General features: G+C 43.5%; 1 protein-coding gene across 4 annotated transcripts in view; it reads right to left on the bottom strand.

Annotated features, from left to right (window-relative positions):
• Positions 1-26,356, bottom strand: part of LOC138280823 (poly(rC)-binding protein 3-like) — a 2,739,176-nt gene that overhangs the window by 1,320,895 nt on the left and 1,391,925 nt on the right. For all 4 annotated transcript variants that reach the window (XM_069219527.1, XM_069219542.1, XM_069219532.1 and 1 more), the window contains exon 5: positions 25,627-25,684. The gene's annotated coding sequence lies outside the window, so the exon portion shown is untranslated. The remainder of the gene's footprint in view (positions 1-25,626; positions 25,685-26,356) is intronic.

The raw sequence follows: 26,356 nt of genomic DNA, 5'->3' as shown, positions 1-26,356 counted from the left end.
TGTTTCAGAAGGGCAGACAACACTCTGGACAATACGTTGGAAAACATAGGCTGGGACATCCCTGATGCCATGGCCACAGTTGTTTGAAAAGAGCCACTTGCAAGGAAATGGAGCACTGACAGCACCTGCACTTGAGGGGGGATTCCTGTGGGATGGCGGATTGCTGACATCAGGTCTGGCTCCAACTGGGTACACAGTTCCTGGATTGTGGCACGGACAAGCCTGTAGGTGATTATCAAATGTTGCTCCTCCATTGTCGACAGGTCCACCAATGGTCGGTACACCGGAGGATGCCGCCATCTCCTCACATGTCCCAGCGGACGGTGACTATGAAGGACAACAGCAAGCACAGAGTCAAACAACTCAGAGGTACGTACCCACAGTTTACCCAGAACACCAATCATACACAAAAGGTGGCCTGTATGTGTGTTGAGACTAGGCCTAGGTATGTGTGACGCAGTTGAAAATGAAGCCATGTGGGCCCCTGAAATGGCGGCTGCCTGACCTGTAAAGTGGGATAATGGTATGTGAGGTAACTGCGCTGGCGTTGTACACCGTCGTGGTAGGCAGTCGAAGACTACGGCGCAATGCTGCATTGGTTTACATTTGACCCTATGGGTCCCAGGAGCCAATGACAATGTACGCCGGCGGTCACGGTATGCACTGCCGTGGACGTGACCGCCATTTTCTATCTGTTCAATCACTCGATACCTGATCTTCGACAGGAGAGGACCTACACTGCAAGTGCTGCTGTGATCTCGGTCTGAAAGAGCCAATGGCTCGTGCGTCTGGGGAGGAAGGGGGCAGAGTACTGCGTGCATGAAAGACGGTGAATGCTTGTGCCACATGGCAAGGGTAGGGATGGGGGCCAATCACTTTGACCGTGCAGCTGGTAATAACTTGTCTTTTTCCCCTGTACATTTCATGTAGGTCAGCGCCTACCAGAAAAAAGATATTTGGCGTGCCATCGCCAAGGACGTCCGGACCCTGGGGGTCTACCACAGACGGAGCACCCACTGCCGGAAAAGATGGGAGAACATTTGCCGCTGGAGCAAGAAGACGGCAGAGGCTCAGCTGGGGATGGCCTCCCAACGTGGGAGGGGTGCCCGTCGCACCATGACCCCCCTGATGTTCAGGATCCTGGCGGTGGCCTACCCGGAGTTCGATGGGCACTTGAGTGCATCACAGTAGACACAAGGAGGTGAGTACACTCTCATCCTGCCGTCTTTGGACGCAGTGGAGTTGTCTGGGTGGGGGAGGAGGGCTGTGGGTTTCCCTAGGCCAGGGCGAGTTCCGTAGGCAAGGCCCCTCCGTAAGGCAGGCCATGTGGCACCCCAGCCCACCTCTGTAGACTGCCAAGTACAGCTATTCATGCCCCTGTGTCATCTATGTGTGCAGATGTCGTCCATAGCCTTGTAGGACATTTCCCAGGAATTGAACAGTGGAGCCCAAGAGCGCGGTGTAGTGCAGGTGGCTTCTGTGTCTGTCTTGTCCGCCAACGGTAGCGGTAATCCATGCACTCAACATGTCCTTCTTCTGTCGCCCCCCCCCCTTTTTGTGGTCTCCCTGTTCTTGTGTGCATTAGCATCATCAGGCGGAGGAGCAGTGGCACTGGAGCACGAGGGAGCTGCATCCCACATGGCCCTGGATGGCGAAACTATGGACTCGGAATTCACCAGTGGGACGGAGGGAGAGGGGAGCTTCACGGCGGGGACAGGAGCTGAGACCAGCGACACGGACACGTCCTCTGATGGGAGCTCCCTTGTGGTGGCGGCAACATCTGTGCCCCCCACATCTACAGGTACAGCCGCCACCCCCCTACCAGCACCGCCCTCCCAGCAGCCCCTCAGCCTTCGCCCCATGCCCGCTCACCCAGGAGGGTGGGCATCACCTTCACCCCAGGCACCTCAGGCCCTGCCCTAGTCACCCCTGCTGCCCTCAGTGAGGAGGCCATTGACCTCCTCAGGTCCCTCACTGTTGGGCAGTCTACCATTTTGAATGCCATCCAGGGTGTGGAGAGGCAGTTGCAACAAACTAATGCATTCTTGGAGGGCATTCATTCTGGTCAGGCGGCCCTTCACCGAGGTTTTCAAACTCTGGCCTCAGCACTGATGGCAGCCATTGTCCCCGTCTCTAGCCTCCCCCCTCCAACTTCCTCCACCCAGACCCAATCCCCTGTACCTCTGCCTATCCCAAGCACACCATCAGACCAGCATGCACACAAGTCAACACACGAGGGAATCTCAGGCAAACATAAGCACCACACATCCCACAGGCACTCACGCAAGCAACACACACATGCAGACACACGAACATCCACTGCCTCCACTGTGTCCCCCTCCTCGTTGTCTCCCTCCCAGTCTCGTCTACACTCACACCTGCATGCACTACCTCTACAGTCACTATGTCCCTCACCAGCACACCCACCAGCACACCCCGCTCACGTGCAGTCACCACCCCCACTACCATTTACACGTCCCCTGTGTCCTCTCAGCCATCCACCTCACAACAGCCTCCAGCGCATGCACCTGCACCCAAAGTCACCAAACGTACACCTCCTACTACCGCCACCTCTTCCTCCACTCCCAAACCCCCTCCAGCTACCCGTCCGAGTGTGTCCAAAAAACTTTTCCTGTCCAACCTTGACTTTTTTCCCACACCTCCCCCACCCCGTCCATCTCATAGGTCCCGAACTAGCACCTCAGCCACAACATCTCCGGGACCAGTGGTGCCTGTAGTCACCGGTATGTGGAGTGCACCGGCCTCCAGGACAGCCAGTGTGGCACGGAGCCACAGCACAGACAGTCCCCCGCCTGCGAAGCATCAGAAGTTGGCCAGTGCCCGGCGGGAGAGGGGGGAAGACTCCAGCCACCAAAGCTGCTCCCAGGGGTCCCATTGGGAGTGTGGAGTCAGCTGTGACACCTTCCAAGGTGGGGAAGGGCCACAAGAAACCCGGCAAGTCTGGGAAGAGCTGCACGGCGGAGAAGACCACCATCATCCCGATGCCCAGGAGGCCACCGCCAGCCCCAGCCCAGCTGCCTAGGAGGCCACCGCCAGCCCCAGCCCAGCTGCCCAGGAGGCCACTGCCAGCCCCAACCCAGCTGCCCAGGAGGCCACCACCAGCCCCATCCCAGCTGCCCAGGAGGCCACCACCAACCCCAGCCCAGCTGCCCAGGGGGCCACCGCCAGCCCCAGCCCAGCTGCCCAGGAGGGCACCACCAGCCCCAGCCCAGCTGCCCAGGAAGGCACGCCAGCCCCAGCCCCGCTGATCCATGAAGGACCGGCAGCACCAGCCCCGCTGGGCCTTGAAGGACCACCAGGCCCGCTGGGCATGAAGGACCGCCAGCACCAGCCCCACTGGGCCATGAAGGAACGCCAGCACCAGCCCCGCTGGGCCATGAAGGACTGCCAGCACCAGCCCCGCTGGGCCATGAAGGACCGCCAGCACCAGCCCCACTGGGCCATGAAGGACTGCCAGCACCAGCCCCACTGGGCCATGAAGGACCGCCAGCACCAGCCCCGCTGGGCCATGAAGGACCGCCAGCAAAAGCCCCACTGGGCCATGAAGGACCGCCAGCACCAGCCCCGTTGGGCCATGAAGGACCGCCAGCACCAGCCCGCTGGGCCATGAACGACCGCCAGCACAAGCACTGCTGGGCCATGAAGGACCGCCAGCACAAGCAGCTCTGCCTTCGCCAACTCAAGCACCGCTGAACAGGGCACTGCCAACTCAAGCACCACTGCACAGTGCACCGCCAACTCAATACCGCTGCACAGGGCACCGCCAACTCAAGCATCGCTGAACAGGGCACCGCCAACTCAAGCACCGTTGCACAGGGCCCCGCCAACTCAAGCACCGCTGAACAGGGCACCGCTAACTCAAGCACCGCTGCACAGGGCACCGCCAACTCAAGCACCGCTGCACAGGGCACCACCAACTCAAGCACCGCTGAACAGGGCACCGCCAACTCAAGCACCGCTAGCCCATGAGCGGCAGGGGCACTGACGCAACTGGGTCCGTCACGGGGTGAGTGATGCACTCTGGGCACCAGTCCACCTCCAGAACCAATGGAGACATCCATCCACTACCTCTGTCCTTCACAGGATGAAGCACTCTGGGCACCAGTCCCCCTCCAGAACCAGTGGAGACATCCATCCACTACCTCTGTCATTCACAGGATGAAGCACTCTGGGCACCAGTCCCCCTCCAGAACCAGTGGAGACATCCATCCACTACCTATGTCCTTCACAGGATGAAGCACTCTGGGCACCAGTCCCCCTCCAGAACCAGTGGAGACATCCATCCACTACCTCTGTCCTTCACAGGATGAAGCACTCTGGGCACCAGTCCCCCTCCAGAACCAGTGGGGACTGTTATCCACTTGAGAGACTGTGGCTTTGCACTCCCCAGGATATGGCAGTGGGCAACCCACCCACTGTAGAGACTTGAGAGACTGTGGCTTTGCACTCCCCAGGGTGGAATAGTGGGCAAACCACCCACTGTAGAGACTTGAGAGACTGTGGCTTTGCACTCCCCAGGATTGAACAGTGGGCATGTGGCGTTGTGCACTCAAGAGGCTGAGGTGCCCCCCCTTTCCCTCCCCCTGATGTTCCTGTTTAGTTGCTGTCTGATGCCCCTGCAGTGCTCTCTCCATCATGGTCGGGGATCTTGTGTGGGCCTCACCCATACCGTGTGGTCCCAGTGTTCCACTGGCTTTCTTTGTGCAGTACATGGACTACTATGCCTGGTGTATATTTTGTACATGGTGTATATATACATTTCTGCCTACTTGTTTGTAATATATTCCGATGGTTACACTCATTTTCTTTGGTCTTTGCATTCTTCCGGGGGGTTTTGGGGGGGAGGGGTGTAACTGTGATATATTGATATGCATTAGTGTGTGTGATGTAGTGGGTGAGGGTGGGGGTGGGTGTGAGGTGTTGCGTGTGTGTCCCCCTGTTTTTTGTCTCCCCCCTCTCCTGTGTCGTAGGTGCAGTACTCACTGTGGTCTTCGCCGCCGGCGTTCGTGCTCCTGGTAGAGGAGCAGGAAGACCATTGCAGGTAGAATTTGTGGTTCCGGTTCCATGGTGTCCTCGTTCCTCGTGGAGTGTGTAGAGGTAAGCGTTTTTCCTTCGAAATTTCTGTTTCCGACGTGTTTTTATCCGCAGTGAATATGTCCCGGAAAAGGTGGCGGATTGGCCTGTCATAATAGTGTGGGCAGTACATTGTCTCCCGCCTGTCTGTTGGCGGTGACCGCCGCGCTGTTTGTTTGTAACGCCGTGGCGGTCGGAGTGTTAAAGTGCCTGTCTTTGTTGGCGGTTTCCACCACGGTCGTAATTGCAATTTATTTGCCGCCGGCCTGTTGGCGGTCTTACCGCCGCTTTAACACCATCCCCCAGGGTTGTAATGACCACCATTTTGTTTTTTCCTGCATTGCACTGACTTCTGAATGTTGTTTTCTACATCCCCTGTTACATCTGATGAGTTTACGTTTTTAGATCTGCAAAAAAGTTAAACTTTGAGCCAAAGGTACATCAGAAAGATTTGTGATTACAAACACCTGTATCTAGGTGCTGTGGGATCTCTTAACCTCTCCTTCCACGTCTTTCAGGCCAGTGGCATCTTTACAAAGAGCAAAGAAAAAAAAGAGTAGATCTCCATGGAAACAACTATGTTCCCTCATAATATTCATGTATCACTATGATAGATCAAAATTCACTCATTATTGGAGTTTGAGTGCTTTTTCAAAATTAATAAACAAATGCTACTAAATTTTGGAAGCTGCATGTTAATAAAAACATGGCTGTGATTTTGGAAGTGAATATCAATCCTGACGGGCAACTTGAAAAGAAGCCTTCTTCTAAACCACACCAGAGCCATGCATAGCCAGCCCCTGAAGCTGTGCAACATGACTAGCTGGAGAAATGCAGGTAAGTGTGGAAGGCGATGAGACAATCGTGAAGAAATGAAGAATTAGGAAGAGTATCAGAGCATTACGTCTACATTGCTCTTAACCCTCACAGTCCTAATACACTGTATATATTGCCAAGAAGTTAACTCATATGTTTGCAGAACAGGACTTGGGAACTCCTTGCTTCAACACAGTGACCATTACTTGTGACATTGAAGAAGTCAATGGAAGACAAAACTATCAAACCAAAGTCTCTTGAATGGGAATCATCCACCACTATAGTGCTCATAGTTAACCTTGAAAGTATGGTGGGAAGAAAAAGGGCCCACATTGCAATTGTCCTTAAGGGATGCCTCCTGAAATACGGTTGATGAAGTTGACATGTTTTGAGTTGATGTCCCCTCAATGGGACCTCAGGAAATGGCCTAAACAATCTATCAATTCAAAGTGACTGCCAAAGACCTCAGACTGTGTCTGGTGCACACGTGGAAAAAATGGGAATTAACTGATCAAAAATTAAGATATGCGTGTCAACTAAAAATCAACTAAATGAAGAGAGCCCATCAGACAGCAGAGCTAAAAAGCAAATGTTCTTCAGAAGACAATGCGTCAGGATGAAATGTGAAGGATAATTTTTATGTCAATTGAAAAGGGAGGATACATTTAGGTTGGAATTCATGACTTTTCTTTAGGTCAACATTAACCTGAAAGAACTTGGGGAATGGCCCTTGCACTAGAGGCTTCTAGTTTACCCAATCCTCAGCCGAGATTAATTACAATTTAACCTCTACTAAAGTTTCACTGGGTGGACATAGACTAGTAAGAGATCCCAGAAGGGAACCAAGAACTGAATCACTGGGGTTTTAGCTTTAATATTATGAAACAGCTAAGGAACTAGGAAGAAAATATGAGAAATTCAATTCTACCTCTTTGGGAATGCATTCACTGTCATCCCTTAGTCCCTAACGAAAACAAATCTGTTCAAACAAGAAGAAAAATGATTGCACTAATCTGCATAAAAATTTAGAGTGACTGAGATATAAACCTGTTAGGTAAGCACAGTATTTCCCTGAAAAAAACCTTAGCCCTAAGGCCTAAACTTTCAACTTGCAGGCCCCCATGATTTAACTCAGTGGACTCTTCAGAAATATAGAATGGTGACTCTGGGGAGAAGGGAACATAGAAAGGCCCATGGCAGTTTGAGGGTAAGGCTGCAGGGCTGGGAAACCATGGACTGTGACAGAAGCAGGGAGCAACTAGAAGAAACTGTAACCTCTGTTTCCTAGTCTTACGCAAGATCCTGTTGAATAGGCCAATCCAAGGGAAAGCATAAAAAGGCTCTTGGGTCACTGGAATGATGACCTGTGAGATGAAGGCTCTGAACTCCAGAAGCAGAGCATTCTAACTGGACACAAAGAGGTATAATCATGGATGTTTCAACATCCAAATGATAATCCTAACCATTGTTTTGGCCAATCAAAAGGAGACAGATGAAGGAAATATCCTTCTAAAAGTTTCTGAATATCCCCTCTACTTGGCAAAAGATACACTAAAACATAAGAAAGACGTTTCTGCTCTGTCCATCCTGATGGGTGTGGTAACAGAATATCATAACCAAAATTCTATCTGACACAAATATTGTGTTCTACATATTATGTTTGTTAGTACTATGAGGTACCGAGGTCCCTGAAAGAACTGTGAATATGTAAGCCCTTATTTTAAACATGCATTGCGCACATCATAATACAGGCTGCTACAAAATGCGTAATACATTTCAGTTAAATAAAAAAAGTCCTTCTAAAATACAGATTTGAATAATATACATTTTATATCTAGTACTAACATTTTTTATAACAGTCCATTAAAACCACACACTCCACAGTTTACCTTGGAATACCATTACAGTACATCTCTAAACGAAAATATGTTCAGATGTCATCAGAAAGCTTCAAGCTACTCATTTGATTAAAGTCAATGCAGGTTTCCAAGCCCCTTTGCATTTGCAGATTTACCAGTTGTGCACATTTGCATTTTTTTAGGGACATAGACACCCTGGCAAGTAGGCCTGTTCCTAATCTGCCTGCCCCTTCATCCCTCAGAGCACAGGAGATTCCCTGCCTTTCTGTCCAGCTGGGAAAACTGATCAGTCCTAATTAGTTTCGTCCTTTAAGTGAAAGGCTAAAATTAGGGACAAATGCAGTCTGTTAAGCCTTTCATCACGGACGGCAGGGCGAAATTGCGGCCAGTCCGTGAAGATTACGGACAGATGGTCCACCGTAGCTACCACATAAATTGTATTTGCATGTTTTTTACTGGTTGGAGGAACTTTTTACAAGTCCCGGACAATTTTGCCACTATGTTTGTTTTCAAAATCAGTTTAACAAATGTGCATAGTCTAATAAATACAAAACACTCAATTTTGTATAGTTGGTGAGTGTAAATGTTGTTTCAGGACACTGCTTGGTACGTGTGCAAAATTGTTTTGAAGAACAGTGGTGTTCAAAGTAGAGAAAGGATTACATTTAAGCTCCAGACTTATAATGAATAATGAATAGACAGGTAAGGACAAAACACACTTTCTGCTGCTTGACTACAACCGCCTTCCAATTCTCTTAGATCACAGGCCCGAGTTATTTGTCTTAACAATTCCCCGTTAATGAGCTTTGTTTATCAGAGAAATGCCGGTTTCGTGCAGGTTAATGTCATGTAATATAAAATTAATGTAGACCAGCTCCGGAACATTCCAGCTCTCTCCTGTTAATAATAAATTGGCAGTAAAGGATTCTAAACGGTAGTATTTCCCCCTGAACATTAGCATTCAAATCATCTGCCTCACAGCTTCCACAAAACAATATTGAATTTTTGTGTCACACACGTCTCTCCTGAAAAGCTGAACAACGCTAGCATCTAATAATGCCAGGGGTTGCCATATTGCAATTTGTCTTCACAGCAACTGTGATTGCAATCTTTCATAAGGCTGGTCAATATTTTTTGCAGGAAGGCTCTCCAGCAATAAAGCATGGTCAGATGTCCGATTTTAGTCTAAAAAATGTCCACTGGCTTCCCTAAACACCTCAAGGAAAGGTATGGAGTCAGCAGGTTTAGCTAGAGTTAGGGAAATAAGTTAGGCAAATGATGAAGTGTTAACTTATGAGTTAGACTCAGTGGAAGTCTGCGTTCGTTCATCAGTTTTTCTCAGTCGTGTCCAGTCCCTGTGTCTGAGGGTGCTCTAAATGACACAAAATGATACCACATACACTGCTATGAAGGTACATCAGTGATGTGCTCTGTTGATTCCTGGTAGCCACTGACTATGAAAATGATTCACACAGAGATGCACAATATCTTAAATTATCTCATGAAGTTACTCACGTCTGACCTGATTACGGCCCATTTGTATCAATTTTGAACATCTCTGCACATGCCTACAGGCAATGAGCGCGAAGCTAAATAGGACTTTGGGTGGGTAAGGGAACGACTCAGAGACATAATTTACAGTAGGTAATGGGTGTATGATCGCTGAGGCTTAAACATTCTGGAGAAATCGCCCGCAACATTGGAAATGATCAGTTTCATATGTTTGCGAGAACATTCCCATGATGTTTAACTTTTTTGAAGAACGTGACTTTTAACTAACATATGTTTTTAACTTTACTTGCTCATCACACATCTCAATTTAAAGGATAACAGCAATTGAAGACTTCTTTCTCTGCAGTGTCAGGAAATGTATGTGGAGCCTAAGTCGATTGACATTCCATACTACTCTCCTAAAAGCGTTGAGAATAATAATGTAGTGGATTAGCTAGAACCCTATTTCTCAAATGAATACTAGAGCTATGTGACAACTGTTTTTTTCAGATTTATAATACAGCAAATAGCAATCTAAACTTGCCCCCGAATGCACGGCAAACCTGAAACACTTAAGCATTCTGCTAATCATTAGTATTAAAACGTTTTTCCATTGGAATTGAGAGCAGATGGTTCTCAAGTCATGCATCGAGTTGATGTGATCATAACATTTATTTGTGCAGGTGATAATGATGACGTGGCTTATATGCCCTTGGTCCTGGTGCATTTCCTGTCTTTTATTTCTGATTTGGAGACTGGCTCTGTTGTAAAGAATCTTCTTATCATGAAATCCGGCTCCCCCTGGGGGATGGATCTGTGAGTGTGTGTGTGTGTGCGTTTCTGTGTGTATGTGCCTTATAACAAATGTCAATTTTCCCTTAAGAAAAGTGACCATATTTATACAACTATTAATATATCCACCAACAGCATGGTAAGGAGCAAAATAATATACATGCCATCATTTATCCAGAAAGGTATATACTTATATAAAGGTTGGGCCTTGGAGACTCGCTGTTAAAGGTGCCACTGCACCATAGACACTTTTGACTAATTAGTACGGCCTAATAGTGAGCATTCCTTATATGTGGGCAGCAGCGAAATGGACATAATCCAGAGCACATTACAAGGAACAGGGTGGGACAAAGATTTCCCTGAAAACTACCAAAGCCCTGACCTTAAGGGGACAGTGCTATTGCTTGTACATATCGTTATACCTCTGCATGTGTAGAGTTAGAAATTAAATACTTATTTTTCTTAATAAAGAAAGCAGTTGACTAGGAATGGTTTATTGTTTGTACTGTTTGCAATTTGAGTTAGGAGTCGTGTTCACTTACCTGTATCCACACTACTCCACCGAGAAAGCTTTCGACTGTTTGTCCACATCCACCATTGAGAGTCAAGTGCAGAAGGGGTACTTGGCCCAGTTGCTCAGGATGCATAGTAGGTCAGGCCCCAGGACATCAGAAGTAAAAGGCCTCAAACTCCATATTTAGGCCAGTACCCCCTGTGTGCCCTGTGGCCATTTTAAAGGTATTCTCTCACCCTATTTATAGTATTGATAGATTCAGTCTAGTTTGGAGTCTATGAACTCCTATCTAACTTGGTTCACGGCCAAATGTCCGTGGTGAGAAGCCCTGCCCTGCGCATAGTGCTTAGTGTTCATGTTTTGCATCTTGGGGGCTCTTCTGTGATTTCATCAAGGTTAGACAGCAAGATATGCCACTTCCTAAAATGCGGTTTGGCCAAAGCCAGTAAATTGTCAATTCTTTCTTTGCATTGGGCCTCTAAGGATGGGTGATGTCAGAACTGTGATGATTTAGATACAATGACATCAAAGCTTCTGGGAGAAAAATGTTGAATTGTTTATTATTTAGTTTGTAACTTTTCAATGTGTTGCCTGCTGCAGAATCTAAAGGTTTTTGCTGAAGAATCTTCACACAAAATGAAGTAATGCACTTTCCTAATGCGGTGTTTTTCTGTATTTTGTGTCACAGAAGTTCTCATATGCTGTGGGGTGCAGTTTGGCAAAGTTCTCCTTTAAAAAACATCAGAAACTTTCCATATTTTTCAAAAAGATGGTACACTACCTGTGTGTATGTCTAAGTAAAAAAGTGACCTTTGTCAGCTTCAGTCACTTTTATGGTGTTTTATTAAATTAAACCACTGTTAACTCTGAACATAACTAAACATCTCTTGTCTTTAACAGTGATGAACAAACCAGTAAAGGACTGATTTACAAAACGCACTGTCGAAAAGTCAGATATGTGATTTTGAAGGATTACACCTACATTTGGAGCAGACCTCTAACTTCTCTGGAATGCAAAGCAATCTCTGGAATACTCACATACATTTATGACAATCATAGATTTCCAGTAGTACCCACACAAGTTGGAGTTTAACAATTTGAGTTTCTAACAGGCAAACATTTCTAATTATATAAGGCATCATTGCAAAAGAAGACTTCCATGAAGACTTCAATTATCACTTTTACACAAGAATTGAGTTTATCACTTTTTATAACTATTCTTTCCATCAAAAAGTGATATAACCAAAAATACCACCACATTTAAAAATGCAACCATAAATAAAGACCTCTTTACAAATTCAATATGTACAAAACCGCACATGCAGCCTTACAATGTTTGCAAGCCATGTCCGACATTACTATTAAGCTAGACGATAAGGGTGGGGATATTGTTCTACAAATGACTGCTGGTTACAAAAGTGAAATTTGTAGAGAACTGAGAAAAACTAAATGGTAATCCGTCCCCTCACAATCCCAAAAATATTTTATGTGTATCCAAACAAGCACTGAATGGAGGTTGATTAGGTGAAAACGAGTTTGCCTTTATCATCAAAACTGACACGTTACCAAAAATTTAAAAGAACAGTTCAAATCCTCTAGAACATCCAATCATTTAAGGATGTGAATTTATTATCAAATAATTAGCTCCAACAGTTAGTATGTACACTGCTTTATTAAACCATACGTTGACAAAGCCCTTCTTACATTAGAGACAGTACTGCAGTAATTAGATTAGCATCCTAGAAGGCTTTCCATTTGTTACTTCTTTTGACTTAGTAGTCAATGAATATTGAGAGACTATACACCAAAATCCTCAAACTGAAGCACTCCGGATGTTGGAAAATATACTTGAATCCAGTACACGACCGCATAGCGCACAAAGGGGGTCATTCCGACCCCGGCAGTCATGGACCGCCGGGGTCGGCGGGAGCACCGCCAACAGGCTGGTGGTGCTCCGCAGGGCATTCTGACCGCGGCGGTATGGCCGCGGTCAGAACAGGAAAACCGGCGGTGTCCCGCCGGTTTTCCGCTGCCCTGAGGAATCCCCCAAGCTGCGCCGCCATGGGGGATTCCGACCCCCTCACCGCCATCCTGTTCCTGGCGGTTCCGACCGCCAGGAACAGGATGGTGGTGAGGGGTGTCGTGGGGCCCCTGGGGGCCCCTGCAGTGCCCATGCCTATGGCATGGGCACTGCAGGGGCCCCCGTAAGAGGGCCCCACTTTGAATTTCAGTGTCTGCTTAGCAGACACTGAAATTCGCGACGGGTGCTACTGCACCCGTCGCACCCTTCCCACTCCGCCGGCTCCATTCGGAGCCGGCTTCCTCGTGGGAAGGGGTTTCCCGCTGGGCTGGCGGGCGGCCTTCTGGCGGTCGCCCGCCAGCCCAGCGGGAAAGCCAGAATGGCCTCCGCGGTCTTTCGACCGCGGAGCGGCCATATGGCGGTTCCCGCCAGGCGGGCGGCGACTGCCGCCCGCCGGCCTCAGAATGAGGCCCAAAATCTTTAATTCTCAACTGGGTCCATATCGGAGTTTGTAGAAACTATTTAATATTTCAATGATAATTTTTCTACCAGACCAAAAGTGTAGCAATAGGAGCCATTTTTCTTCAGACACTACTAACCTTTATGAAGCTGACTTTAAATTCAATCACATTTTCAAGACAGAAAATCCTTTTAAGTACAGTGGTAAAAAAACATTCAATACATTGACCACATCTTCTTGATTTTTGAAGGCACAACTGAGTCCTTAACAGATTTGAGTGACTGGGTTGATTCTCTGAATAATAACCTTTTCTTCACAATGCAGTTGAACAAGCATTCAGTACATTTCTAGACTTTTCTATTGTTGAAGAAAATGTCTCAATGTACACCTCCTTTTTAATTAAACCAACTGCTTGCCCCTCATTACTTAGATATTGTAGGCATCCCTGCAAAAACCTAAAGGACGACTTACTGCTTGGTCAGTCATTATATCTCAGACCAAACTGCAGTAAAAAGACAGATTATTTTTCAGAAGCCAAAAAACCTTTGGCAATATTAAAAGCTTCTGGTTTTCTAACAATTCTCAAACATTGGCTCCTTCTGAATAATAAGAAACTATTTTCAGTTAAACTGATATCGCATTCAAACATGGTCAGAACTTGAAAGACAGACTGAATATGTGATATGTAGAACCAAAATCTGTAACACAAAGTCTTTGCCTACAACCCATTATAGGTCATCTCTGATATGGCAAATGTATGGTATGTGTTAGAAATGGGGTCTCACTCTACTCAGGGTAAGGGAGATACACAGCTCAGATAACCCATGTTCACCCATGTTCCCCCCCTTGGTAGCTTGGTACAAGCAGTCAGGTTTATCTCAGAGGCAATTCGTAACATATTTACTCAAACACACACAGTAACACAGTGAAAAACACCACAAAAGGACTCCATACCAGTTTAGAAAGATAGCCAGTATTGATTTAAATCAAACAAGACACAAACCCAAAACACAGGCAAAGATATGAATTTTTAAAGTAAAAAGAGGCTTAATTGATAGAAATCAATGGATGCGTTGCTTTAGCAAAAAAGTACTTTGTATACATCAAAAATAATGACACACAGGCGAGCGTGCATCGGAAAAGCAAGTAATGCATATATTCCTTACTTGCAAGTGAGCCATGTGTCAATTCTTTCTCCGTCGGGTAAGTGATGAGTTGATTCTTTCCATGCGGGGAAGGGATGCTCGATTTCCAGATAAGCAGCCTCAGGTCTGTGCACTGATGTTGAAGATTTTGACCCCCAGGGTTGATGCATGGAAAAGTCTAACACGCTGTGCAAAGGATCCGCATTGAGAACAGGTGCTGCATCGATTCACCAGCTGCGAGGCAGGCGCTGTGTTGAATTTTCAGCCGCGGACATGCGCTGCATCTATTTTTCTGACTGGTACACAGCAGTGCATGGATTTTCCCTCACAGGTTACCAGGTTCCACTTCTAAGGGCCCAGGAAGTGGATTTGGCACCACTTTGCAAGTCAAGATTGTCAGCAGAAGAGCCCAGGCACTGGCAAATGAAGTCGTTGATGTCCCTGAGGCTTCAGAACAGGGGCCAAACTCAGTCCAAGCCCTTAGAGAATCTTTGAAAGCAGGAAACACAGCGAAGTCCAATCTTTGTCTTCTTTTTGGCAGAAACAGCAGCTGCAGGCCAATCCAGCAAAGCACACACAGCAAAGGGGCAGTACTCCTTGTCCCGCTTCTCCCCCTTGGCAGAAGTTCCTCTTGATCCAGAAGTGTTCTAAAAGTCTGGTGTTTTGGGTCCACTATTTATACTCATTTCTTCCTTTGAAGTAGGCGAACCTCAAAGGGAAGTCTCTGTTGTTCACAAGATCCTGGCTTGTTCAGGCCTGGCCCCAGACACACACCAGAGGGTTGGAGACTGCATTGTATGAAGACAGGCACAGCTCTTTCAGGTGCAGTTGTCAGCTCCTCCCTCCCCACTCTAATCCAGGAAGACTCATCAGGATATGCAGGACACACCCCAGCTCCCTTTGTGTTACTGTCTAGAGGGAATTCACACAAAGCCCAACTGGCAGTGTGACCCACATGTGGATTCCATAGGCAGGCAGAGTCACAGAATGGTTCAGCAAGAACATTTTCAACCTGACAATGTAAAAAACAACTTTACCAAATGATGTGTTTTTAAATTGAGAATTCAGAGACCCCAAACTCCAAATCTCTATCTTTTCCCAATGGGACACTGCACTTAAAAGGTGTTTAAAGGCAGTCCCCCTCTTAATCTATGGGAGAGATAGGCCTTGCAGTAGTGAAAAACGAATTTGGCAGTATTTCACTAACAGGACATGTAAAACACACCAGTACATGTCCTACCATTTAAATACACTACACTCTCCCCCTGGGGCTACCTAGGGCCTACCCTAGGGGTGACCTACATATAGAAAAAGGTAATGTTTGGGCTTGGCAAGTAGGTACACTTGCTAGATCGAATTGGCAGTGCAAGACTGCACACAGACACTGCATTGGCAGGTCTGAGACATGTACATAGGACTATTCATGTTGGTGACACAATCAGTGCTACAGGCCCACTAGTAGCTTTTGCTTTACAGGCCCTGAACACCTCTAGTGCACTAGGGATTTACTAGTAAATCAAATATTCCAATCAGGGATAACCAATCATATTCACAATTTATACAGGAGCATTTGCATTTTAGCACTGGTCAGCAGTGGTAAAGTGCCCAAAGTTTCAAAAACCAGCAAAAAGTTCAGCACACAGTCAAAAATAAAGGAAGCAAAGGCAAAAAGACAAGGGAAACCATGCCAAGGATGCCAGGTGCAAAGTCCTTTAATCTCAAACAGTTCTCAAAATGTCATCCAAGGATCATGATTACTGTATCAAATCATCTTGTCGTTTGGCATACATAGGCAAAACCACACAAGATATTCGACAATGTATCCGTCAACACCAGTCTAGAATTGGTAATCAAGTAGCTCTTGTCCCACTTGTTGACCATTATGTAGAACAAAAACATGCCAGACGGGACATGGAATGGTGGGTGATTCAGGTCATAACAAGCACAGTTAGAAACCACAGTTTGGGCGACCAGCTCTCTGTATGTGCAAATCGATTGATATGGTAAGTAGATGGTGTACATTTTTGTCTAAATGTTTTTGTTGAAGGCAACATTTGGAAATGTACAAATAAAGGTACAAGGTCACATTTACTTGTGGAACCAGATGTACATATCTCAATTTTCTTCTGCCATCTTGTTCGCTTATTATTTTGTCTGATTACACTTCTGTTTTTCACAGAACTCTATTAATTATATTGGTTTCAAGCTGTTCTGTAACCTGGTTTTACTAAACTAGGGCCCAGATGTATCAAGATATTTTTCATTTGCAAACGTTGTGAATTGCAGGATTCCATCATTTGCGAATGCAAAATCGCCTTTCACTATATATGAAAGGCATCGCAGTGCAATTTTAAGGAATCAAAAGTTTTAGTGATTCCCTAAATAGGAAATCACAAATAGGGAATACCTATTTGCGATTATCTATGCACATATATCATGCATTTCTTGTGCTTTTAGGAAATACAATTACCACCAACTCCAAGTTGGTGGTAACCATGTGCAATTTATAAAAATGCATTGAAAGTGCCCCTTGGGCATGTGTGAGTTTTACACGTACACATTTAGTTTGGGAGGGTGCATAAAAGGGGTCTTAGGCTCCCAGCACCCTTAGATTTGCATTACCTAAGTTGCAAATACCTAAACAGAATTAGCAAATTAGGAAATGCAAAGCCATTCAATGGAGTACCATTCCCTGATAGCGATTCTCTAATAGCGATTGCAAATTTTAAGAAATTGCTTGTAGGGTATCGCTATTTTCTTACATACCATTTTGTGATTCGAAAGTAATGATTTCTTAAAATTTGGTATTTAATAAATGCAAAACAGCACTTTGATATATCTGGTCCTAGGTGTGTAATTGTTTTTGTTAAGTCCAGTTGATTATTTGCATTGAACTAACTTAATTAGATTGATCACTCTGTAACAACTCATCTTTTTCCATTTTACTTGGTGGTTACATATGTGTTCCTTTCTTAGTTACAGATATTGTGCAATTCTTTTATAGGGCAATGTTCCAGGACAAGATGGCTGCATTAATTTCAATTATTTAAATTAACTGTTTTATTGTATTTCATACAGATATGATTTAATATTTAATTGTTACCAACCTTTCATAAGTTATAGTCAGGCGTATGTGAAAACCATAAAGGACTTTCTGTCTATTCACACAATACTTTTTTTGTCTTTGTGTGTTACCACTCAAACATGGCTGAATTATGTTTCTCATTTGAAAATAATTTCATATTTAAGTTTGTAAAGATAGATTCTCTAAAGGCCTTGATTTTGATATTTAAAAAAAAAAAACAATCTTGCCACTTGCCTTTTATGTTTAATATTTCCCACCTTGGCCTGTTTAGTCTCATAAAATAATCCAATCAATTAAGATTCACTTCTCAATATGGCAGCAAAACGTGGGCTAGTTTTTCAAGCACACCTTCATAATTCCTTCTGCTTTGCTGTGCTGAGTTGATTAACTCCAGGTTTCCACAAGCAGCGCATGGACCCTATCTTCTGAATGACATCCATTCATATAAATTTGTAAGCTTTTCAGCCACCTCTTCAACCACTGTTTCTCTATTATCCAAAGCTGTTCTACCAAACACCTTATTCTTACCAATTTTTTTCTTTCTATGCATAATTCAGCACTCAGTGCCATTTGAGCTACTTTTCTTGTGCCCCTTAGTACCCCACAAACACCACCATGGTGGTGTCCTATTTAAAATAGGGTGCACCATGGCGGTAGTTAGGGGAACTAGCCTTGCACCACTTTGTAGATATGGTGTGGCGTTTTTTGGCCTTTCAATGCCACATTAGCGTAAAAAAAAATGCTGCAAATGTGGCCTACATAATTCTGGGCCTCAATTTACTGGCGAAGCTCCACAAATTCTATTTGATTGAATTATCTAAAAATCAAGGTTATCTTTATTCTAAGCATTGTCCTGAGTATGTTCTCACAGATTAATAATAACAGAGACTGAAATATTGACGTCAGACCGCTACTTGCTTCTATAGGACTGTACTTGTCCTTATATAAGAGATCTCCTTACCAATGGACTTAATATAGGACTTTTCTTTTACCATATTGCAAGAGTGGATCAGCACTACAGTGACCCCCACTAATGACTATGTTATCTAGGACTAATAAGGGTCACTCTGGTCTTGGGTGCTCAAACTCTTAAAATCAGAAACTTTAAATGTGATTGTATTATACTTGTTATGTTCATTTTCTCTGTGAATAAAGCATTTTTGTTTTTGTTTGCCTGTCAAATTATTCTCTCTCTTTTCCATCACAATTATTTATGTTTGTTAAACCTGGCATCCTTGGTGTGGTTCTCCCCTAAATTTTACCTTCACTGCTTGTTAGCTCTAGGGCTCTGTGCACTTACCACTGCTAACCAGTGCTAAAGTGATTGTGCTTTCTGCTTAAAACATGGTAGAAGTGACTTACACCCAATTGGCACATTCAATTGTAAGTCCCTAGCAAGGTGGTGTTGGCTGTACCTAGGGCCTGTAAATAAAACGTCACTAGTGGGCCTGTAGTACTGATAGTGTCACCTACTTAAGTAGACCTTCACATATGTCTCAGGCCTGCCATTGCAGCCTGTGTGTGTGAACATTTAAGCTACCACTTCAACCTGACAAAGTAAACCTTTTGCCAGGCACAATCCTTCCTTTTTAATACATATATCAGCCCTAGTGTAGGCCCTTAATGGCCCAGAGGGCAGGGGGCAGTGTACATATCTTGGTATGAAAAACTCCTGAAGTCATTTTTTCAATACTACAAGACCTACCTCTTCCATAGGATAACACAGGAGTTACCTTATTACATTAAATAGTCTGTAACTTTCAATTGAAAACAGGTAGACAAGTCAAGTTTGGTATCTAAAGAATTGTAATTAAAGGCCCTCTTTAAAGGTGAAGTCAGATTTGTAATGACAATTCTGAAAATGGCACTTTTAGAAACTTAGGGGCATATTTATACTTGTTTTGCACCAAATTTGCATAATTTTGTTTAACGCAAATTCGGTGCCAAATAAACTCCATATTTATAATTTGGCGCTAGAACCGTCTAGCGCCAAATGTATGGAGTTAAAGTCATTTTCTGGGACGTGGAAACCTACTTTGCATCAATGAGATGCAAAATAGGCGTTCCCGTGCAAAATTGACTCTATGGCCTTAGTGCCATATTTATCCCCCGTGCTAAAATCACGCACTGGGGAGAAGGGGTCAAATAATGGTGCAAAGCTTGCTTTGCACCATTATTTAATTCCTTGGGTAAGGGCAGGCGTAAGGGGATGTGTGGGCCTATTTCCATGGTGGGACACCATGGAATGAGCCCACAGGTGCCCTTACTATGCCCCAGGGAGACCCTCACCCACACCAGAGGGACAGCAGAGGATGGGGGACCCCATCCCAGGTAAGTATAGGTAAGAACAGATAAGTATTTTTTTTATTTTTCTTAAAGTGCCATTGGGGGCCTGAAGTGGGCCCCCCTACATGGCACTGGTTGCAATGGTCCTGCCCAGGGGACCCTGGTCCCCTGTGCTGGCCATTGGGGTGGTGGGCATGACTCCTGTCTTTTCTAAGACAGGAGTCATGTGGTATGGATGGTTTTGCGTCAGAAAATGACGCTAGGCTGATTAGAGTCAATTTGTTTTACTCTAACCTGCCTAATGTCATTTTTTGGTGCAAACCCCCCTTCTTTCATACCGCCAGCCCCACCCGACTAACATCATTTTTTTTAATGCTAGCCTACCCATTGCACCGGCTTGCACTATTCTATAAATATGGTGCCCGGCTGGTGCTCAGAAATGTTGCATGCTGGTGCTAACGTTTTTGGTGCAAAACTGCATTGGTGCAGTTTTGTACAAAAAGTATAAATCAGGGCCTCAGCATTTTCTTGTCTTAACCATTTGGTGCCTATAACCTTTTCTTGGGCCATATGACTAGGTGTAGTGAGTCAAATGGAAAATAGGTGTTGGAATGATAGGCTACTCTGAGTTAATGAAGGGGAGAAGCTGTCACCTACCACACTTGCACATCACAAAGGCACTGTCTTAACGAGATGGTTACTAGTCAGGCTGGGGCCAAGACAGAGAGGAAGGGGATGGCTGACACCTCGGTGGGGTGGAAACCTCTAGAAGCGTCCTCTGCTTCAAAGTGGGCACCAGCTATAAATATTGGACTTCAAACTCCAACACTTCAGTACACTTCTGGACCTGTCGGACAGAAGGACTGGTGTTCTGCTGAAAAGACTGTCACTCTGCAGGAATGCTGCTCTGAAGGACTGCTGCCCAGCCCTACTGTCCTGCTGTCCTTTTGCCTGGGTGGGAAAGACTGTACCTCCATTTCTAAACCGAGGACCCCAGAGTAAGTCTAAGAGCTAGATGGCTGATGCCCTGATCAGAAGACTCAGGGACATGACGTGCTCTCCACAACCTTGAAATTACCACATGGACTCAGCCATCTGTGATTTCTACCCTGCCAAGTCACGCCACTCTTTTCCTGGACCCTTGGAAGTGGGCCTGAAGGTGCTCTGCCAGCCCATCTGTGGATCCAATAGAACTGATGCATTTATGTTGCTGCACGGCTCAACCCTGAGCAGAAAAAACACATTGTCACTGCTGTGTGGACTTTCCCGACACAAGGACTTTGCAACACAACTTGTAGCCCCATCTGAACAACTATTCCACAATGCATTTCTGGCACAGGCCCTTGCATTGCAACCCTCTCATCGTCAGCAGGCTCAGTGACGATGCTGGACTCCACATTGCAAGTCCCATAGTTTCTCCACCAACGGCCTCCTCGACGACGACACAGGAACTCACATCTCCTGGACTGAGTGATGCATCCTAGACTCAGGGCTCCCCAGCTCTTCAAAACCAGGATTGAAGGTATTCGTGTTCAGTAGGCCTAGCTGGATCCCTGTAGCTGAATAACACTGCATCACAGTGGGGCTTTACCCAAGTCTAGGGCAACCAGATATCCACAGTTGGTGTTTTGTGCTTTTTAGCACTATATTCACTGAAATGTTCAAATCTACACATCTCTGTTTCTTCTGATTGGAGTTTTGTCATTTTTGTCTTGATTAATTTACTAAAATATACTCCATTATTCTAAATTGTTTGGGATTTTTATTTTGCTGTGCTTTCACTTTATTACTATTTGAAGTGCTGCATAAATACTTTACACATTGTCTCTAAGTTAAGCCTGAGTGTTCTGTGCCAAGCTGCCAGAGGATTGAGGACAGGTTAAGTTAGGGTTGCTTTTGGCTTCACCCTTACAAGGACTGTGGTAGCTGCTTGATTAGGGTTTCACCCCCCAACAATAACTTAATTTCCTACAATGTGCATTAAGCATATGTTTTCGTAAATGTTTTTCCCACTTATTCGTTTTTTTTTTTAATTTTCAGTAAGCAATAGTGAATCCCCTTGTCATCCCTTTACTGTTTTATCAGTATTCATTTCAGCATGGAAGGATCGAAGGACAGACCGTTGGGCTCTTAGGTAAAATAAATTATTGCAAAGAGCTGCAGGTGCTACCAAAAATCATTAATTTTGACTTAAATATTACTTTACAGTTGCAGCTATTCTAAACAGTAGCAGGTAGCACTTATGTCTGTGCAAAACCATTCATATTGTTCATCCATCACTGAAGTATATTATTAAAAAGCACACCGGATACCTGTTCCAAATCTGGATAAAATGTTATAAGTATACCTCCATGGTAATGGGTAATGCATCGCTACTCATAGCTTTGGCATTAGCTAAGCTATTTAAAGTTCCTATATCTTTTTTTGAAGCTTTAGTGGTTCAACATTTTAAACCCTGGTACCCAATGAAAAGACCCTGCTAAATATCATCTGATACGTTTATTAAATTCACACTATAATTGTGGAAAATCGCATTACAAATGCTGCCTCTACTTTATTACATTTTGACCAAAACAGCTTTTTACCAAATAGCTCTATCTTGGTTAATCCAAACTAGCCTATTCAAGCAATTGATTATTTAGCTCAAAATAAATATAATGCTCAATAATCATGTTTGATGCTGAGAAAGCGTTTGATTTGGTCAAATGGGCAGCACTGCTCCAAGTCCTTGAAGCTTTTTTTCTTTCTAGCAGAATTAGTAAGAGTTTTAAGGAATCTTTATAAAGATTCATCACTAACAATTATAACTGATTCTGTTGAAGCAGGTAAGGTTAACAGATGCCCATTGTCTCCCACTTTATTCACTTGGCTTTAGAGCCCCTGCCTATAGCAATACACATCAAAATGGATATTTTCTTCCAAATTGTTGGTATCCCTTAACATAAACTTTAAGCAGACAATTTAATTTTATACTTAAAATCTGAAAGGGTTAGCATGCAAAGGGTATTGAAGAAAATCAAGGCACTTGCACAGAGCAGAGGATATAAAATTAATCAAGAAATATCTGGGTTTTTTCTTTTCAATGCTTTTCCTGATAATCGTCCTGTAGGGCTTACAGATATATATAAGCAAGGAGTAGGTACTTTGGAATTTGTTTCCACTGATTACTCTGATTTGTTTAGACTGAATTATGAGGCGACACTGCAGAAAATGGTAAACCTCTTGAGCAGATGAAAAATGTGCATTTTTCTATAAGAAGAATAGCGTTCATTAAAATGTCAATTTTACCTTTTTTTATTTTGTTATTCAGTAATGTTCCAATTATAATAACAAAATATTTGAGAAGGTCGACACCCTCATTTGTGATTTTGTTTGAAAAAATCAGCATCCCCGGCTGAAGCGTAGGTGTCCTCAGTTGATTGAAAAGAACATGGCAGAGATGGATTTCACCCATCGAAGGATATACTGTCATGCAGCTTTGATGGATTTGATATCCTGATGATTTAATACGCCTTTAATTTACCTTTTTTTGATAACATTTTCTTCCAGAAAACTGCTTTAAATTCAGGACCACACTTACCTTCCTTTCTTTAAATCTTCAGGCCCCTTAAAATTACCTGTTATAAAGTATTATATGTTTGCATTATGATATAATGAATTTTTCAAGGAATCTGACGCACCTAGATGTCATGATTATATGACTTTAGAGGATTGTGAAGGCTTGGACGTGGCTATTTCAAAGCCATAGATTAGGAGATGAAAGAGTTTAGGGTACAGTACAATGGCAGGTTTTAAACATAACTCAGAATGGAAGCAGTGGAATCAATTAGGGTTCCCTCAGGATTGTGAAGGAAGAGGATTGTGGTGTAGTTTTATTAAAATTATGAATATTCTAATCCGAGTTCAACCAGTATTAAAAAGCTCTCAGATGATTTTGAGAGGTCTATCCAAACATAAGTTGAGGGGGTATAGTGTTGTTATAGAGCTCTTTAGTATAATAAACTAAAACAATTGAAAAGAGGTGGGCGTGATTTGACTTTGAATCAATGGGGTGCGAAATTCCCAATTTATTTATAGCTTTCTAGGACACAAAACTTTAAAAGGATGGAGCTTTTCTCTGGGTGGATTCTCTATTATATCCAAATAGTGATCAATATATGTTATCCCTCTTCTACACATAGTTATTTTAGATGTCTGCAAAATGGAGCTGATGACTGGCTGCACACAAAAGCCAACTATTAGAGGTTTAGACTGTTCTATGAAATATTTTTTTTTAAGTAGTAAATATGGTATTTTTCTCTGTTCCAAGGTTCAGGTGATTTTGTTTGGTTGTGTTATGAACAAATTAACTCTTTCAGGTTCTGAGTGCAAGTATATTTTTAAATCTTTGTTCACTGCTCGCTCATTGATTCTGCAAAGATGGACGGTCATTCCTCGTCTCAAACATAGGAAAGTGAAAATGAAGCTGGTGGCCAATTATAAATTAGTCTACGCCAAAAGGAATTTTCAATTAGACAAATATTGGGCTGTGTGGCATAATATGAATTTTTAATTGCACTAGAGCACGTAGTCACTTTTTGTGTCCAAGGATGATAAATCAAATAAGAGAGGGTTATCTAAGGACTTTTTTTATGTTGTTAACATTAATTGTGAAATCAAGATTTTAGGGATCCTTTCTTATGTATTTCGTGTTTTTATTATAGAAAAAAATTCTGGATTTAGAAGTGCATTGATGTACTTACTTCATTGTGTGAACCAAGTGAACTGAACATATGGCAAAAACATTTTATATTAAACAATTTATAGGCGTACACCTGCTCCATTGTGTATTTACTTTGTTTAGTGAATGGTGCCAGTGGAAAGCTGTTGTGTGTAATACATGGATTGCTTTTTTGGGTAGGATGTTTGGACGTTTGCCTCCTCCAGTTACTAGATTTGAGGTAATGAGAGCAAGTAGATGGTTCTTTACCATGCACTCTCACCTTTAGCACTCTCAGCTTTAAGATGAACGCATGAACAACCTGGAGTTGCAGATAAGGTATAAATGTTTACACATTTTCTTATAATCGCCTACTTTCACTTAGTTGTTCATTTGAAATTTATTCCGGTTCTTGAATATAATAATACAAATAATACTGGTAAAACACAAATTTGTTAAAATAACAATCAGAAAAAACCATCTGTAGACAAAACATTTTAAAACAGACAGATTTGCCTTAAAATGCATTGAAGCAGCTACGCATAACAGTGATGCTAAGTTATGTTAAAAATATAGGTAGAGATTGAATAGGTCATCTCTTTCTTGTTTGGATTGACAAAAATAAAAACATTCCTACTGCCTGGCAAATCAAAGGAGAACATAGCTAAAGGAGGTATAAAAAGACTGGACAACACGACCTGAGATCGCTCAGCTCCAAGACAGTGAAAACATGCTGTTTAAAAATCTCCTGATAGAATTCACAGAAAGAAATGCAAATTAGTTTGAGATGACATATTGCCTCCTTTGCACACATTTTTGGATTTCCCTCGGGAGAGAGACCTTCGGAAGGGAAGAGTAGGTGGATAATAGTACAAAACTAACTGTAATCAAACATGATCGTTCGTTCCATGCCCCAGAGGGAAGTATGTTCTGGCCAATGTTTCTTTCATTTCACCTCATCTTTCTCCAGGTATCTCCTATCGAGAAACAAGCCAATAGCCATCTCTTTTCAGCTTCCATGATACACTTGGCAGAATGAAAGAGGTTGGTCTGTCCTACCACATGACAGACATCTCGTACCTAACACAATTAGGGAATCCTTTTCCTCTTTTCCAAAGATAAACTGTCTTTGAGCATTTCCACAGTCATTGTGGAGGCATGATTAACCCAAGCAGTTAGCGACAATAACAATGGAATGCATTTAATCCAGTCCTCTCCATAATCTAAACACAACCATATGGGCATGGAAAATGAGGAAATTGATTGGGAAATGCCAAGAGGCACCTTTTCAATTTCAATCTTCAGTCTGAAGCAGGCTGCACTTACATATCCCTTCTGTACATTCTCATAGTTAATACCACTTACCTTGGAATGCCTTTGCCTTTTTGTCATGAATTCCCCTTAGAATTGTTCAACGTTTTATCTAGAAGTAATAAGAAGGAAATTGATAGAATGCAAAATGTTTTATATGTTATAATGTTTTACAAAATGATTATAAATCTAGGCTTCATTTATTTTTAACAGACATTTGTGGGAATACATTTCTGGAATATACATATTTCCCAAAATCTTTTTGAGCCAAGACCAGAAAGATTTTTCATAACAACTGTGTATGACTCGAATTTTCATATGTTGAAAACACAATCACATACTTTTCACATGTTCACATGAACTGTGATCTACAGAGGTAAACAGTGAGCGGCAAAGGGTTTCTGGATATTTCTTTCTGTATATTTAGGAGTCACACCATCACTTTCTTTTCATGGTGGTTCTGAAAATGAAATATCCAAAGTCAGGGCCACAGTTTACCTGAGACACCCACTCATGCCGCTTTCAACCACTTCAAATCAGTTTGTGTATAAAATATTTTAATGTCATTATAAAACAATGGTACTAAATAATTTGTTTTGTGGGTAAAATAATGTATTTCTTCTTCAGAGTTTAGCAAATTCTGAAAATCTTGAATTTTCTCTTCTGTATCAGTTCATCAGAAAATCCATATGTTTTGACAGACTAGCAAGCAGGCTTAATGGACATAAATGGCACCTGAACTGTCCCCACTTAACTAGCAGAAGTTCATAATTCAATAATTGGT

Source organism: Pleurodeles waltl, chromosome 2_2, assembly GCF_031143425.1.
Source record: "Pleurodeles waltl isolate 20211129_DDA chromosome 2_2, aPleWal1.hap1.20221129, whole genome shotgun sequence".
Lineage (NCBI taxonomy): Eukaryota > Metazoa > Chordata > Amphibia > Caudata > Salamandridae > Pleurodeles > Pleurodeles waltl.
Note: the sequence above shows the minus strand (reverse complement) of the source record. Positions and strands in the feature narration are given on the sequence as shown.